A 15,086-nucleotide genomic window follows, 5' to 3' on the forward strand; every position below is an offset into this window, starting at 1 on the left:
AGATCACTCAATGAGCCGTGCATGGCTGTGCGTGTCTATAACCCCTGCTACTTAGGAGGTGGAGGTAGGAGATCATAGTCCAAGACAGGCAAAGTGCAGAGAACCTATTTGACAAGTAAGAGCACAAAAGACACTGGTGGCATGGCCGCAGTGGTGGAGTGCTTGCCTAGCAAGCATGAGATCCTGAGTTCGATTGCAATATCACAAAAAAAAAAAAGAAAAAAAAATCCCTCACGCAAAACTCAAATTATGTATGTCACCAGGCTACAGTTACTTAAATCTGAGTTAAAGCACATAGCGTTCCCCAAACACCTGCATCAGCATTCATTCCAAAAATGTGCACAACACAACATATTGCCAAGGACTTGCTACAACATAAATTCTGGAACATTCCTGTACAGGAATGGATTCCAGGTCACTATGTAATTCTTTCCTAATGGTAAACTTTGCCTTTGAACTTTGCCGTAACAACTCAACCTGAAGTTTGCAAAAACATTTAAGCAGAAGTTGTGAAAACTGGGAATAGCCCACAGCCATTTTATGCCACCACATAAGCATATTTCTTATTGGATGTCTTATTTTACCTTCTGGATAGTGAACGAGAAACAGTGGAGCAACATCGATGAGCTAAAGAACCCCTGCGGTGGCTGGAACCATGGCTGTTTGTCAGTAAATGTTTACACCCTTAGTCCAATTATTGTAGAAACATTCCAATTTGCTTTTGCATTTACATCAGAAATATCTTTGACATAGGGCACAAGGGATTTTCCTTTTCAATTACTATCTAGAGAATACTAGGAGGGGATACTTTCTGTAATGAATTTATCTTTCTGTGTCTCTTCTTATGAACTAATAAGGAAAATCTGAGATTAATGCATAACCTTCAAGGTATTAAAAACAAAACAATAGCAATGTAAACCTTTTATAATATCTTCCTATTTATCTTTCTCAAGTGCAATTCTCTCTCTCTCTCTTTCTCTCTCACAGTGGATTGAGACACTCTCACAAACTCTCAGAGGTAAGTACACAGCAACATGGAAATCAATAGGAATTTTCTGTATCAAAAAGTAAAAATCTAGCTGTATATTTCTTACAGGGCTTATCTAAGAAAGGTTGGTTGAATCTCTCTATCATCAATGTCACATCTGAAAATCTCTACATTACTGTAATTGCCTTAACAGCTCTTAGCAACAAAAATATCCAAAGATCACTAAGTATGGAGTATATCAGAAGAGTATCTACCACATGGATTTTGTTACATTTTATAAATTTTTTCTATGGTCTTTCAAAATAATTTACAGTTTTATTTATTCAAACTTATCCTAACACATAATTAGAAAATTACTTTTACTTGTTCCTATCATAATTATGACAATTGATCCATTAAATTCACCAGGTTTCAAAGCTTTATTTTTTTTTTTTACCTATGAAACTCTATAAATAACTTTGGTTAAATTTTTTTGTGAGTGTAAACCTGAGATTTATGTTTTTTAACACTAGAAAATGACTCATGGAAATCTACAGTTTAAAGTTGATGACGTTATAAAAGATCGAGTTCCCTATCTTCTTGAGTGCTGCATAGTTCTTAAGGCTTCCAGAAAGGCTAATTGCACATCCTAAGTATTCCACATATATGCACTGAATCATTAAGAAGACTAAAATCCTGGGCTGGGGGCATGACTCAAGTGGGAGAGTGCCTACCTAGCAAGTGCAGTTTGTACTGAGTTCAAACTCCAGTACAGAGAGAGAAAAAGAAGGAAGGATGAAAGGAAGAAGGAAGGAAGGAGGGAGGGAAGGAAGGAAAGAGGGAGGGAGAGAAGAAGGGAGAAGGAGGGAAGGAAGATAGTCCTTGTTTTTACTTTAAAGGCTGTTCATTGACAGCTTGTCAATGTTTGAACAGACCAAACTCAAAACTATCCAGGTACTGTTGCAGCTAACCCACCAAGAATCCAGGATAAAGGGTCGTTGTCTTAATGACTACTAATTATTAGAAGAAGAGGAGTACACTGTTCATCAGTGAACCAAAGAAAAAATGTGAGATTTCTGCCCTCTGGCTTGAGAAGTTCAATTCAAAAAGCCATATATCAAAAGCTCAGAGTGCCTTTAAACATTTCACTATCAAAGACTGACTGGAGCACAAAGTAAATTGACTTCATAGTAAATTCCTATCTGTAACCTTCTATTTAAATAGGTCTCACTGTAACAGCAATGACAACACGTATCAACAATTTGCCCTTTCAGATATCATTTCTGCTTAATTTTTATACTTTTCCTCTTGGGTCTTTTTCCCCTTTGCCTAAGCAATTCTATAGTATACCTGCATGTTTTCTTAGCTCTTTACCGCACAGTCATTGTGATAAATACACACCAAGTATCTCCAGTGGACATAATATTTTATTGATGGCTACAAGTACATGACTCAAAATAGAGATTTCACCTTTGGCTCTGGGAACCTAGCTTATAACTAAAGATTCCAGGCAAAAATCATTAGTAAAAGCTAAAGCAATGGCATGTTTCATATTCAGATCAGCTTCTTGCTACCAGTGGCCTGGTGGTTAAAGAACCACAGCAAGAAGAGAAATTTCTCTACTACTTAATGTTCTTATTCTCCTGCACTTATTATATCATAAATACTGACCTCTATTCTGTAAAATATGCCAAGAAGAAAGGCCTTCCACTTCCTTCAGATCTATTAGTCCTAGGAGTTCCAGCTTCCTAAAAAATCCTTGCAAGGGGGTAGGTATCACAATAAGCATTTCTATGAGTCTGTGACTAACAGTATACCAGACACACAAAAGATGCATAGGAAGAGGAAGCAGGGGCGGGGGGGGGGGGAGGAGGAACTTGTACTTGTGATCCTAAATGAAATTTGAATAAGCTAGCTTTTTACCTTTCCGTAAATTTGGTCTAGATATCTCTACATGGAAATATGCACACACACACACACACACACACACACACACACACACACAGGGAGAGAGAGAGAGAGAGAGAAAGAGAGAGAGAGAGACAGATACACACATCACAGTTGTATTTTAAATAAATTGCATATATTTAAAGAAAGTAGAAGGATAAGGAAATTGTATGTTTATATTGCAGATCATATATAATTCTGTTGAAGAAGGATCCATTGAAAACGTGAGTTGTGAGCAATAGTTTAAAATGATGGAGTGACCACAGTCTTCTAGATAGGATGAGGGACACAGTTCCAGGTACTTCTTCTTCATTTCCTTTCTTATCAGTGGAGTTTTTCAATCAACCTAATCTAGCAGAACATTTCTCCTAGGTTACTGAGATATATTTGCAGGAAACAACTTTCCCCTCACCGAAAGAAATAGGTTTAACTCCTTCATTTCTTGAATTCTATAATTCAGGGAGCAAGTGAGTTCTCCATAAGGTATTTAAAGGAGGAAAGAGAGAAGAATCTATATGGAAAATTAGGTGAAGGTGTGGAAAATTGCATCTACCTTATAAGTCCAACTATATAGAGACATATTTCTCCATGAAAAACTGGAAATTTCACTTAAAAATGGTACTTGCAAAGTCAGCAGCAATTCTTAACAATGTCTTTTCCTGCTGCCGACATCATATTTTTTTTGCCCTGATAATAAGGGATAATTTGGACCCATTCTTTTCATTTAATGTTGTCCCTGACTATTGCTTTTCACCCACCTTCTCTTCCTACATGAGAGATGATTATATTTCTTGTGGAGTATGATGAATCACTTCAACAAGAAATACGTGGCATCTGGTTAAGGTTCTCTCTAGCATATAAATTAAGCATGAATGACAGTAGGGACAAAAATTGGCTTTGAAACGGGTCCCTGTGTGGCAGGTAAAATCAAGTATTTTCACTTTATCGGCAGGAGGTGTTTCCAGGCTGGCTGATGTCTCTAACCTTTATTACAAGGAAGTGGGTCGTTTTGCCACCCCTCCTGAAAAATAATTGATGAGATAAAAAGAGAAATTGAGGTGAGGAAAACAGAAAGCTGTATTTAATAATTATGCTGAGATGAGGAAGATTAAGAGAAAAAGAGTATTGGTGGCCCTGAATGCTACCATAAAAATATTTATTTCTGAAATAAATAAATGAAGTGTAGCTATTCAATTAATATGAGGCATCCTGGTGAGTATTTCCCCATTTAAAGAAATTCCCCATTAGGAAAAAAAAAAAAGAGACTGGACAAAATACATTTTCCATTTCTAATTTGTGTGATATTTTTCTGAGCAGGAACTTTTCCCTTTTCCTTAAATCTGTCTACATTATCAAGATTTAATTTTCTGAAATACCTTCGCATTATGTACTCCATGAGTTTAAAGCATTTTATCTGTGGTAATAACAATTACTCCTCTGTCAAGAAATTCAATTTATTTCATACAGAAGCCAGCAAAGGAACAAAAACATCAAACAAGGGAAGATTCTCTAACATTCCACATGATGGCAGAAGATCTTTTCCTTATTAAGTAGTCAAAACTCACAGGTTTGTGTTATTCTATTAAATATACCAAGATAAGCAATCTCCCATATTCTCTAAGGCATTTTATAGTAATTTGTTCTCAGAACAAACCAGAAGGAACAATGTGTTTTCCTTTATGGAAAACAAACAGCCTGGGGTGGGGGGAGAGAAAAGCCAAAACCACCTTCCTAAAGTTTTCCTAAATTATGTTAAGATTATAAAACATGCTTTTCAAAGTCACACTTAAAATGGGATCTCTTAGACACCATTTCTCAAATGTCATTGATCATTTTTGCCCTTTTATTGTTGCTAATCACATCAAACAAATCCTGTGAACACACTTATTACTAGGCTACTTAGCACAGTCCCCTACCAGATGGAGAACGTCTTCAAGAACATTTTCTCCAGATCTTTAACTTGTTCCTATCTAGCCAAAACCTCAGGGAGGCAGTGATCTCTTACCCCTAAACTAGACTTTTAGGCTTAACAACTCTGTTAGCCTTATAAAATACTGACATTTCCTGTTTCCTACAGAGAATTTACAATACATGGTATGTAAGCTTGAATTTCTCTACAATTTATAAACATAGCACCTCTGTTTATGCCTTTTGGCTACATAGTTGTGAACTCACTTTATTTTCTTTTGTTGTTTTTGCTTTTATTTGTTCATTTTCTGTGTCAGATGGTGGTAAGATAAAGAAATGCTCTTGTTAGATTCATTTGTTCCCTACCTTTCATACTTTCTTAAATTCAAGTACGGTTACTTATCATATTTGATGTGAATGAAAGCAAGCAATGTCTGATCTACACAAAGCTCAGATATTTAAAAAGTAATGTGCACGTTGAGATGTATCTACCTACATATGATATTCACAAACTATTACGTGAGCACACCTTAGCCAGGTAATGATTTATACTAATGCCTTCATTGAACTATGAGAAAGAACCACTCTGAGATATTAATAATACCTTCATTTTATATTACCTGAGAGAGCTTATCACATATTCCTATGTCGACTATGACATTTAATTCTCAAATACATCATTATTTACATTTTACAAAGTGTGCAACTGTCGATTAGAAGTTAACTTTTTTCTAAGATCATGAAGCTATTCGAAAGGACAAGAATTGAGCTAAGAAATTTGTGCTTCTATTTCTACTACATCAATTGAAGAGAATAAAATCATGATTTGAGATAATAGCTTCTAAATGATGCTTTTACTTTTATAGGAACATTTGGCCAAGTTTATCTTGAAGGAATCTCACAGTGAGGAATCAGGCGTTTCCCATAATCAACTTGCTCCCTCGTGGCAATGTCACCTTAAAGATGATTAAATGCAAGAACAGCCTTCCTCTAAGAATGGATTCAACCAGTGTCCCTCACTGGCTGGGTTGAAACACTTTCCCTTTTAAGACCATAAAAAGTTTCTTACCTCAGACCAGTCCATGTCCATAATGGCATCCAAAGCTGCTTTCTGCTAGCATATTTGTTTTGTTGCACAGAGATGTTAATCTTGTGGAAATGTCAATCTTTTTGACCATCGTCTCACTGAAATGACATGAAACTGCAACCCAGTCTTGGTGGGTCCTCCAGTAATTCTCCAGTATACCTAAATGTAGTGAAGAAGTGACAGTTGCTAGCATTTTACCATAAAAGAATATTGATGGCATTTATCTTACCTTCGATACATGTGATAGATTAAAAAAAAAAAAAAACTTGGAAGAAAAAAAATAACATCCATTTGGTTGCAGCACAGCTCTGAATTCTAAGTGATTATTTCCTGGTAGAAAACAACACTTTACTTAACTCAGCTACTGTGCTGACCCACTTTAATGTCATCTTAGTAAAGTGTTGACACAATGAATTATATAGAAATAGAGTAAGTAATGGTAACATTAATTTCAACAGATCTGAATAATATTGAAATTTCATAAAGGGTACCTTGCCTATATGTTTCTACCAAGTAATATAAATGCCAAGACAGAATAATCTTACTTAGTATTTATGCGTTTATTTCAGAATTAATACAAGTTATCTGAACAAGACATCCTTCATCAAATTTTTTGGGGGTTATTTATTTATTTAAATTGAATAAAGAAGTTCCTTCTCATGTTATTTCTTGTGAACAGCTAGATTTTTAAAAACAAAGATCCTTTAAAAACCATTCCATTGTCAACTAAGATTTTCTGTTAAGGAAAATATAAACAGAGTCACTAAGATTTGCCCAGAGCCTCACAGAATGTTAATGGCACAATTGAGCCTAGAGCCAAATTCTTCTTGACCCTACTCAAATTACTTTATCACTAGATTATTTCATGCATATTTCCAGTTTATAACATAGGGGTTATTTGTCAAGCTACCTTATAGTAGATCTAAAAACTCAGAATATTTATAGCAAGTCAAGAAATCATTGAAAAAAATAAAAACAAATGCAAGAATCAACCCACCATTATTACAACGCAGATTTCTGTCTACAGTATAAAGAATTGAATTTGCTTTTCAGGCATTAATTCTTAAGGAGAAAATAAAGAGCAGTAGTGAAATGGAAGGCAAGTAAGAAGAGAGGCGAAATACATTGAAATTTTTCTAACTCTACTGGTTGTGATCAGAAAAGTAAAATTTCTTCATGGAATTATGGGAGACACCCCATCACACTAAAATTATAAAATCCAGTCAAAGATTAGGTGACTTCATACTGTTTTAAAGGGAAGTTTTAAATAAAGTAGGAAAGAGACCACAAAGAAGCTGCAATGATTCATGTCTCACAAGAATAAATACTCCCACAATCCTGCCCAGTCATCCCATTACGCAGGTATGCAAACTGCATCAGAAAATTTTAGTATTGTACAAAAGGTTGCAGGTAGTCTGGGTTTATTGCAGGGAAAGTTAATGTCTAATTACAAATATTTCACATCCTGTCTACTAAAACAACATGCAATACAAAATTCCCCTTTGACGATAGCTTTGTGCTTAATTTTACAGTTTGATTTCATACGTATTTTGAATAATTTTATTTTGAGCTACATTTATATGTAATTAAAATGAGATCAATAATAGCCTAATAATTACAAACCCCTCATCTTCCCTTTGTCTCCCACATCACTCAATATTGCTATGTTGTATGAATTTATTATTAGAAGACAAAGTGCAGAAATGGGAACCCTGCATTTAAATTTTGCAGTTTGAGGTTTTTTTCCCAGCCTTGCTGAATTGTCTTTTTGCTGGGGAGGTCGCTGATTTTGGTTTGGTTGGTTGGTTGGGTGTTTTTGGTTTTATGAGGCCTGTTTAATAAAATTATACATTCCAGGTATTTTTTGTGGTTTGATTGACACATAAGAGTAATAACTGACTCTTTTTTTTTAATTCTTGAAATAAATCTGGTATTTTTAAATAGAAGTTTTCCTCAAGAATAAAATACGTAGTTAAGAATTCACCTTAAACAATTTGCAAAGAAAATTCCCAATAGCATCTATTTATCTTGCCAGATGATCAGTAAATTTTAAATGGGCTTTGATTTACAAAACTATTGTCTTTTGTATATCTTTGAGTAGTATGAAATACAAACACATCTTTCATGACAATATTCACATTTATTTTAATTTTGTCTAAGGTTGTGGTTACAAATTTCAGTGCATGTTCCTTTGCATCTCTCTGTTGGCACCTATACCCTTTTAATACAACATCAAATATTTATTGAACACCCCACAATGGAAGAAGAAACACAAGAAAAGGGGAGTTGTGGAGAGGTGGGGAGGGGAAAAGGGGGATGGAGAGAAGAAAAATTTAAGACCTATAACATCTTGCTTTTAGGTGTACTTAATATATTGTCCCCCAGATGTTTTATATAGCAAATTTCTTTCAAGAAACTTGTCAATATTTTGGTGTTTTATTTCAAACTAAAAGAAGCAGAAGTGATAATAAACATTGGAGAACCAACTTTTAGAAACCATCTAGGAAGACAGGTTTCCATGCCGTGCATCTGAACAACAGCCCTGTGATCATAAAGCTCACGACTTTCATAGGCCCAGGGGTTCTGTCCAAGAAGAGACTTGCGAGCACACAGAGTTCGGCTTTGAGACAAAGAAGGTATCAGCGTATCCATATTAAGATACTGCAACTAAGAGATCATGTAAAAGCCAATTCTGAATTGGTTTTATACAAATAAAGAACACGTTGGCATCAGACCATTTTTCACTTAAGTGGAAGTTAGCAGAAATGCCGATCCACAGCAAGAGATAGGAAAGCTAATTCACCTCTCTTGATTTGCAGGTTTGAAAATTGTGTCAAAAAATCCTTGTACGAAGAAATAAAAGGTAAGTCTTTTGATTTCCATTGGGTGCTTCTCTTTACTTCATATGTAAATTTGAAGTAGGACTTATGAGGAGAAAAGAAAGCAATGTGGGTAGAGTGGGTGTGTCTGATGTTGAGTTCCACATCTCTTAGTACAGTTGTTACTATGATCTCTCCAGCATGTACTGTTTATTTCACTCACAAACCACCATATTTTCTTAGTTACCATTTCAAGAACAGCTCTCTTTCAATAAGAATGTGACTCTTTTGGTCAAAGGACAGGGTATGAAATCAACCTGAATTACCACCCCCCCTCCCCACCAGTGACTAACACACTATTTTGTACATTCAAGACTATGTTAATAGAAAAGTCATTACATACGATAATGAATTTAGAATGTTATTCAATTCTCAAAATATTTGGATTCAGAACCCCATAAAAATACATGAAAATTATTTCAAGGAAATAAATGAAAACCAAAAGTGATTTTGTTTAATGAAGTTATTTGCAGAAAAAAAAAATCCCTAAGTTTAAAATTTTTTACCTGCATATTTCTCAGCATTTTTCATTAACATTTGCCATCATATTGGAAAATAGTGACATGAGAAAATAAATGGTAATAAGCAAAATATTGACTCTTTAGATCTCTCAGAAAACGGTCTTTCAGGATAACAATTTTCTAAACAGCAGAGAGTTCACTCCTTATAAGCAAAAAAAAAATTAAGAAAATTGTCTTAATTAAAATGTAGCAGAATATATCATACATTGCCTGAGCATATTGGAAGAATTTAGCATTGTCACTGCAAGACCCAGACTTCATTTTTAGTGTTTTTTATGTTTATTCTCTTGCACTAATATGTTTAGCTATCATTTACTGCTGATGTCAGAGTAACTGCCCTTAGAAATATATTTTCTCTCTGATTTCTTGATTCTAAAATGCAGATAGTGTATCAGGCTTGTGGGAATTGTATGTAAAGTATTATAAATAGGCTATGAAGCCTGAAGATTTTAGGTAGTGAGAGTTAGGTTGACCACTGTTGACCAGCCTTAAAGAAATTTTTTATTCTTCCCTGTATTCCAGATGTAAAAAGCTGATGAATTATTAATTTAGGAGACAATTAAACTATAAATTCATATGGTCCCAAGTGTTTTTAACTTAAGCAACTTTTATATGCCTGATAATATATTTTTTCTACTATAACATTCAGTTTGTGTGATGTATTGTGATATTGCTTGTTAGTTAGCACTAATATTAATACATGATCCTTGTCAAGCAAGGCTACATGCTCATGGGTCTTGACCAATAGCAATTAAGCTAATAATATACCAGTCAAATAGTTACCACTTTTTTCATAATTGCCTCATCAATGCTAGTCAGTTTATGATGACACACTTTTCTTTTCACCACCCCCAAACACTCCAATTTCCCAGTTTCATTCACACACTATCTCACCTCCTTGTTTTGCTGCAAATTGGTAAGATTGCTTCCATCAACTTACATATTTCTTCAATTCTGCTATAATATGGCTGGATGGTAAAGGACACGTGGAATGGCTTTTGCTTCTTTTTCTGGAGCATTTACAAACTCATACTCACTATATAATGAATGATGGAAGATGTGAATCAAAGTTCACTTATTTTGTACTTAATTATCCAATGGTTCCAGTACCATTTACTGAGAGACTCTTGGTTTTTTTTTTACCAACTTTACTTTATGTGAATGTCAAAAATCAATTGTTCCTCTGTTTTTGGCTCTATTTCTTCACTATCTATTCTGTTCTGTGATCTAGCAGTTTGTCAATATAAAAATTGTGGTAGTCAGTTTTTTTTAATTTCTTTTATTCATATGTGCATACAATGTTGGGGTCATTTCTATCCTCTTTCTCCCTGCCCCTTCTCTTTCCCCCAGCCCCTTCCTTCTCCTCCTCACCCCCTTGCTTCCAGGCAGAACCTGTTTTGCCCTTATCTCTAATTTTGTTAGAGAGAGTATAAACAATAATAAGAAGGACCAAGGATTTTTGCTATTTGAGATAAGGATAGCTATACAGAGAGATTCCTTGCATTGCTTTCATGTACATATGTGTTACATTCTAAGTTGATTCTTCTCTATAACCTTTTCTCTAGTTCCTACTCCCCTTCTCCTATTGGCCTCTGTCACTTTAAAGTTTCTGCTTTAGTTCCTTTGCATTGAGGACATCAAATACTATCATGTTTTTTGGGTTTCTTACCTATCCTCATACCTCCTTCGTGCACTCTCGCCTTATGTGACCAAAGTGGTAGTCAGTTTTTAAATGAATTTAATAATACCGTGCAAGCTCCAAGAAGTTCTTTTCTCATAGAGGTAGCTTCAATAAACTGGTTTGGAAGCACTTCCTTTCATCATTGGCCTCAAGATCTGGATTTTTAAAAGTCATTTAAATAGCATAATAAGCTTCATTTTTATTTCTCCTCTAAACACAAGTATGGAAACAGAGTAACAACTTCCAAATAACCCTTGTGTCTACAGAGGAAACTGATAATTTTAACTCCAGAAGAATACTCGTGTTCTTTTAAGCCCTTCATAGATCATGAGGAGGTAAAGATGGACATTCCAATGGACTTGAGAAGCAGGAAATAAATCTGGAATAACATCGTCAAACTTGTAACAGACCATGGGCAAAAGTTAGAACTTCAAAATAATGTTTGAAGATGTCTTAGCTGGGCACGGCAGCACGCACTCTCCTTGCAGCTATGTGGGAGGAGTAAGTAAGAAGTCTGTGGTCTAGACCTGTGGGAAAAAACACAAGACCCTAACCTGAAAAATAAACAAAAGCAAAAAGACCTGGGGGCGGGGCTCAAGTGGTAGAGCTCTGAACACCAGCCAAAAAAGTTATTTCGGTTTGGGAACTCATTCTCAATGGTGCTATGAAAATCATAGCTTCTATTGCAAATGCAATTAGATTACATTCATGTTTTTATGACTATTAATGCATGTGTATATTGTTGCTTATTACATGTGTGTTAATTAAGAACTCAGTATAAATTTAATAGTCACACTCAAGTGTGGCTAATTCAGCAATTATTAAATGTAAAGAAAATATAGAAAAGGTGCATCCAACACTAAAAATAAATTCAAAATTTATATAACAAATGATTTATCAAAAAGATATAACTCAACCCTGTGCTGATAGCCTATGTCTATTATCCTAGTACACAGGCTGAAATTGGAAGGATCACAGTTCAAGGCCAGTTATGGCAAAATGTTTGCAAGACCGCATATCAACCAATAGCTGGGCACAGTGGTGTGTATCTGTCATCCCATGCTACTCTGGAGACTGAGCTGGGAAGGATCACAGCTCCAGGCCAGCCCAGGGGAAAAAAGTTCCTGTGACCCCATCTCAGTAGAGAATAAAAGCTAAGCATGGTGATATGCACCTGTTATCCCAGCAATGATACAAAGCCTAAAGTAGTAGGACCTTATTCCAGGCTTGTCTGGACAAAAAGTGAGACCCAATCTCAAAAGTAACCAGAGCAAAAGTGATTGGAGGCATGGCTCGAGTCACACTTGCTTTCCAAGCATGAACACTTGTATTCAAACCCTAGTACTCCCCCCAAAAAATAGAGACACAGCTCTCTCATCCCCCTAAAATGCCCATGCTAGTCTTCTATTTCTATTTAACTTTCAAAACTTCTCGATATCTTAGAACAAACATAGCACTTTAAATGGTACATAAAAATAAGCATACAATGTCAGGCCACAAAATATTAGAGACGTAGAGATACTGTAGAGTGGTATACTTTAGAGATGAAAGCCCTGGGGGGCTGGGAATATTCATAACCTTGAGAAAGGATAAATATACTATAGTTAATTAATTTTGGGGACTGACAGCTACACCTCTCCACCAATGTTTTCGCCTCCTAAATAAAGGCAATGATTAATTGTTAACAATCAATGTATCCAATGACAGGTCTGTAACACTTCGAATTGCAAAGATTGATAAGAACTGTATGCTCACCCTCATTAAGGGTAACAGGAGATAAAAGGCAATGTACACATGAATATAGCGCACATATGGTGCAAGGTTATGTGTCTGGAAAAACGTCACAAATCAAAACTACGTTAAACTAATGAGGGAGAGCCAAAAGAAGAGAAAGTTTAAAAAAAGAAATGTAAGATCTGTCTCTTCAGATTGAGTCAACCCATGAAAGATTGTTGGGTCTTGAGATAATCCTAAAAAAGAGTAGAAATGTGAAAGCTGAGGGCAGAGAAGGGAAAGGAACAAGAGGAACATTTCTGCTTGAGAAACAAATGTGTGGAGATGGGAAGGCAAGAACATGATGGCAAATCACCCCATTTGCCTCTGCCACTCTACTTCAGGGCCGAGACCTTCATCCCCCTGCGACGTTGTGCTTGGATTACAATGGCTCCGTTCCCACGTAACCACTGCTGCTGGCGGTGGTGCCAGGAGCATCCTCAAGTTCCCGTTTGCTCCTTGCCAGCCTCTATTGCGTTCCAATCCACTCGTGCTCAAGGGAGGAAAATAGAAATTTTATTATGTTTTATTATCTGCATTCATGAGAAACAAGCTTGATGTACCATTCCCAACACTTTTCTTTTTCTTTTTTCCTTTCAATAAAGGTGGGAAAACCTTTTAGTAAAAGTAATCCACATCCCAACTCTCATAACGTGAACAGTAAGGTCTGGCTACTTTCCAGCTTTACCAGGATAGAAGAAAAAAAGCACCCTCCAATTTAATAACTAAATTAATTTTTCCTCCCTCAACAGCATGTGCAATTATTAAAGTCAGAAAGATCTTGGCAGACTCTTGCTCTGGTAAATAACACGTTGCATTCTCATCATATGATTAATTAATGCTCCTGATTTAAGGAGATATGAAATCGCTTTACACTCCTCATGTTATTGAATATCCTAACGTGCATTATTGCTTAGCCTCTTTTTATCCACGCAGTTAAATTGCAAAGAATAAACTACAAAAGCCTAACTTTATTCAGCTCCACTATGTGAGTTACAGAAAGCAAAATTTGAGGAAGTATTAAATGGGGAAGGGGAAGAAAGGGAGCAGGAGAAAAAGGAAAGGAAAAGAAGGGAGAAAGGAATATTTTTCTGACTTTATTGATTGTACTAGGGTAATCCATTTGACTTTCTGCTTGTCTGTAGTTTGTAATCTTAATAATTTTATTCACAAGTCAGGAATGATTTAAAAAATAACAGGCAAAAGGATAATAAAGGGAGCCATTTGGAACATACTGTACATATCTCTCACTTATGGTATATGCTGAACCTAATAAGAAAGAGGTACCTCACATCTCATAAAAGTTGTTTTGAATATAGCAAAAACATCAGGTAAGTGTATATACATTTGTATTATACTTTTTTCTTAAAGTTCAATATTGAGATTTTAGTTACATATTCCCTCCCAGAAGAAGCCAGCATGATAAGCCATTCAAATATAAAGCTACCACATATTCTGAAATCCCTGTTCACTGCCTTATTAGAGAGCTGGGGTTTCATCCCTTTATACTGTAAGAGCATCTGTGTGCTCAAAGGTAAGGTTGGTGCCCCAGGAAGGAGCTCATCAGCCGGGAAGCCATCATTTCAAGTTCAATGACTAACTCCCTGAAGAAGATGAATAGGGAAAGAAATTCAAGGAGAATGACAAACCAGATCACAAACAGAGACTGAAAAAATGTCCAGAAAATAGACAGAACCTAGTAGTCAACATGTGTAATGTTCAAGAAAGAAAATGCATTTGTTATTATCTACTTCAAACTACCTTTTTTGTCTTCAGGGTAATATGAATCACAGAATCACTTTAATTTTGCTTTTTGACCAAATAGAGATTCTCTCTAAAGGAAGAAACGGTACATGTGTAAGTCATATGAAAGAAATAGACATTGACACTCCTGAATAATTCTGGAATCTGCTGAAAAGATTTTGAGAGGTCTATAATCACAAAACCCCAGCATTGGGACCTTAATGTTGCTTTCTAGTGAAACTCCTAGAGTACTGACGAGGGTTATTGAATTGAGCTTAAGGTAATTGGCAATGATGGAAGAGAAAAATGATTCACTTGCATAAAAAACGATGACCATCTCAGCTCCCACCCCCACTTCTTAGTTCAATCATATCTAATGGAAGCACATAGACTGTACTGAAACATTTGTCAGTTCTTAAATATACTTTGCTTTTTGTTTTTATTTTCTTTAATTTCCACATATTTTATTTGCCATTCCCAATAAATATAGAGCTGAGTGTATTTTTATATTTCTGGAATAGGTAACATATTTTTATCACTCTGAATTTTAATTAAATATAGAAATAAAACCATACTCCAG

This window comes from Castor canadensis, chromosome 15, assembly GCF_047511655.1.
Source record: "Castor canadensis chromosome 15, mCasCan1.hap1v2, whole genome shotgun sequence".
Taxonomy (NCBI): Eukaryota; Metazoa; Chordata; class Mammalia; order Rodentia; family Castoridae; genus Castor; species Castor canadensis.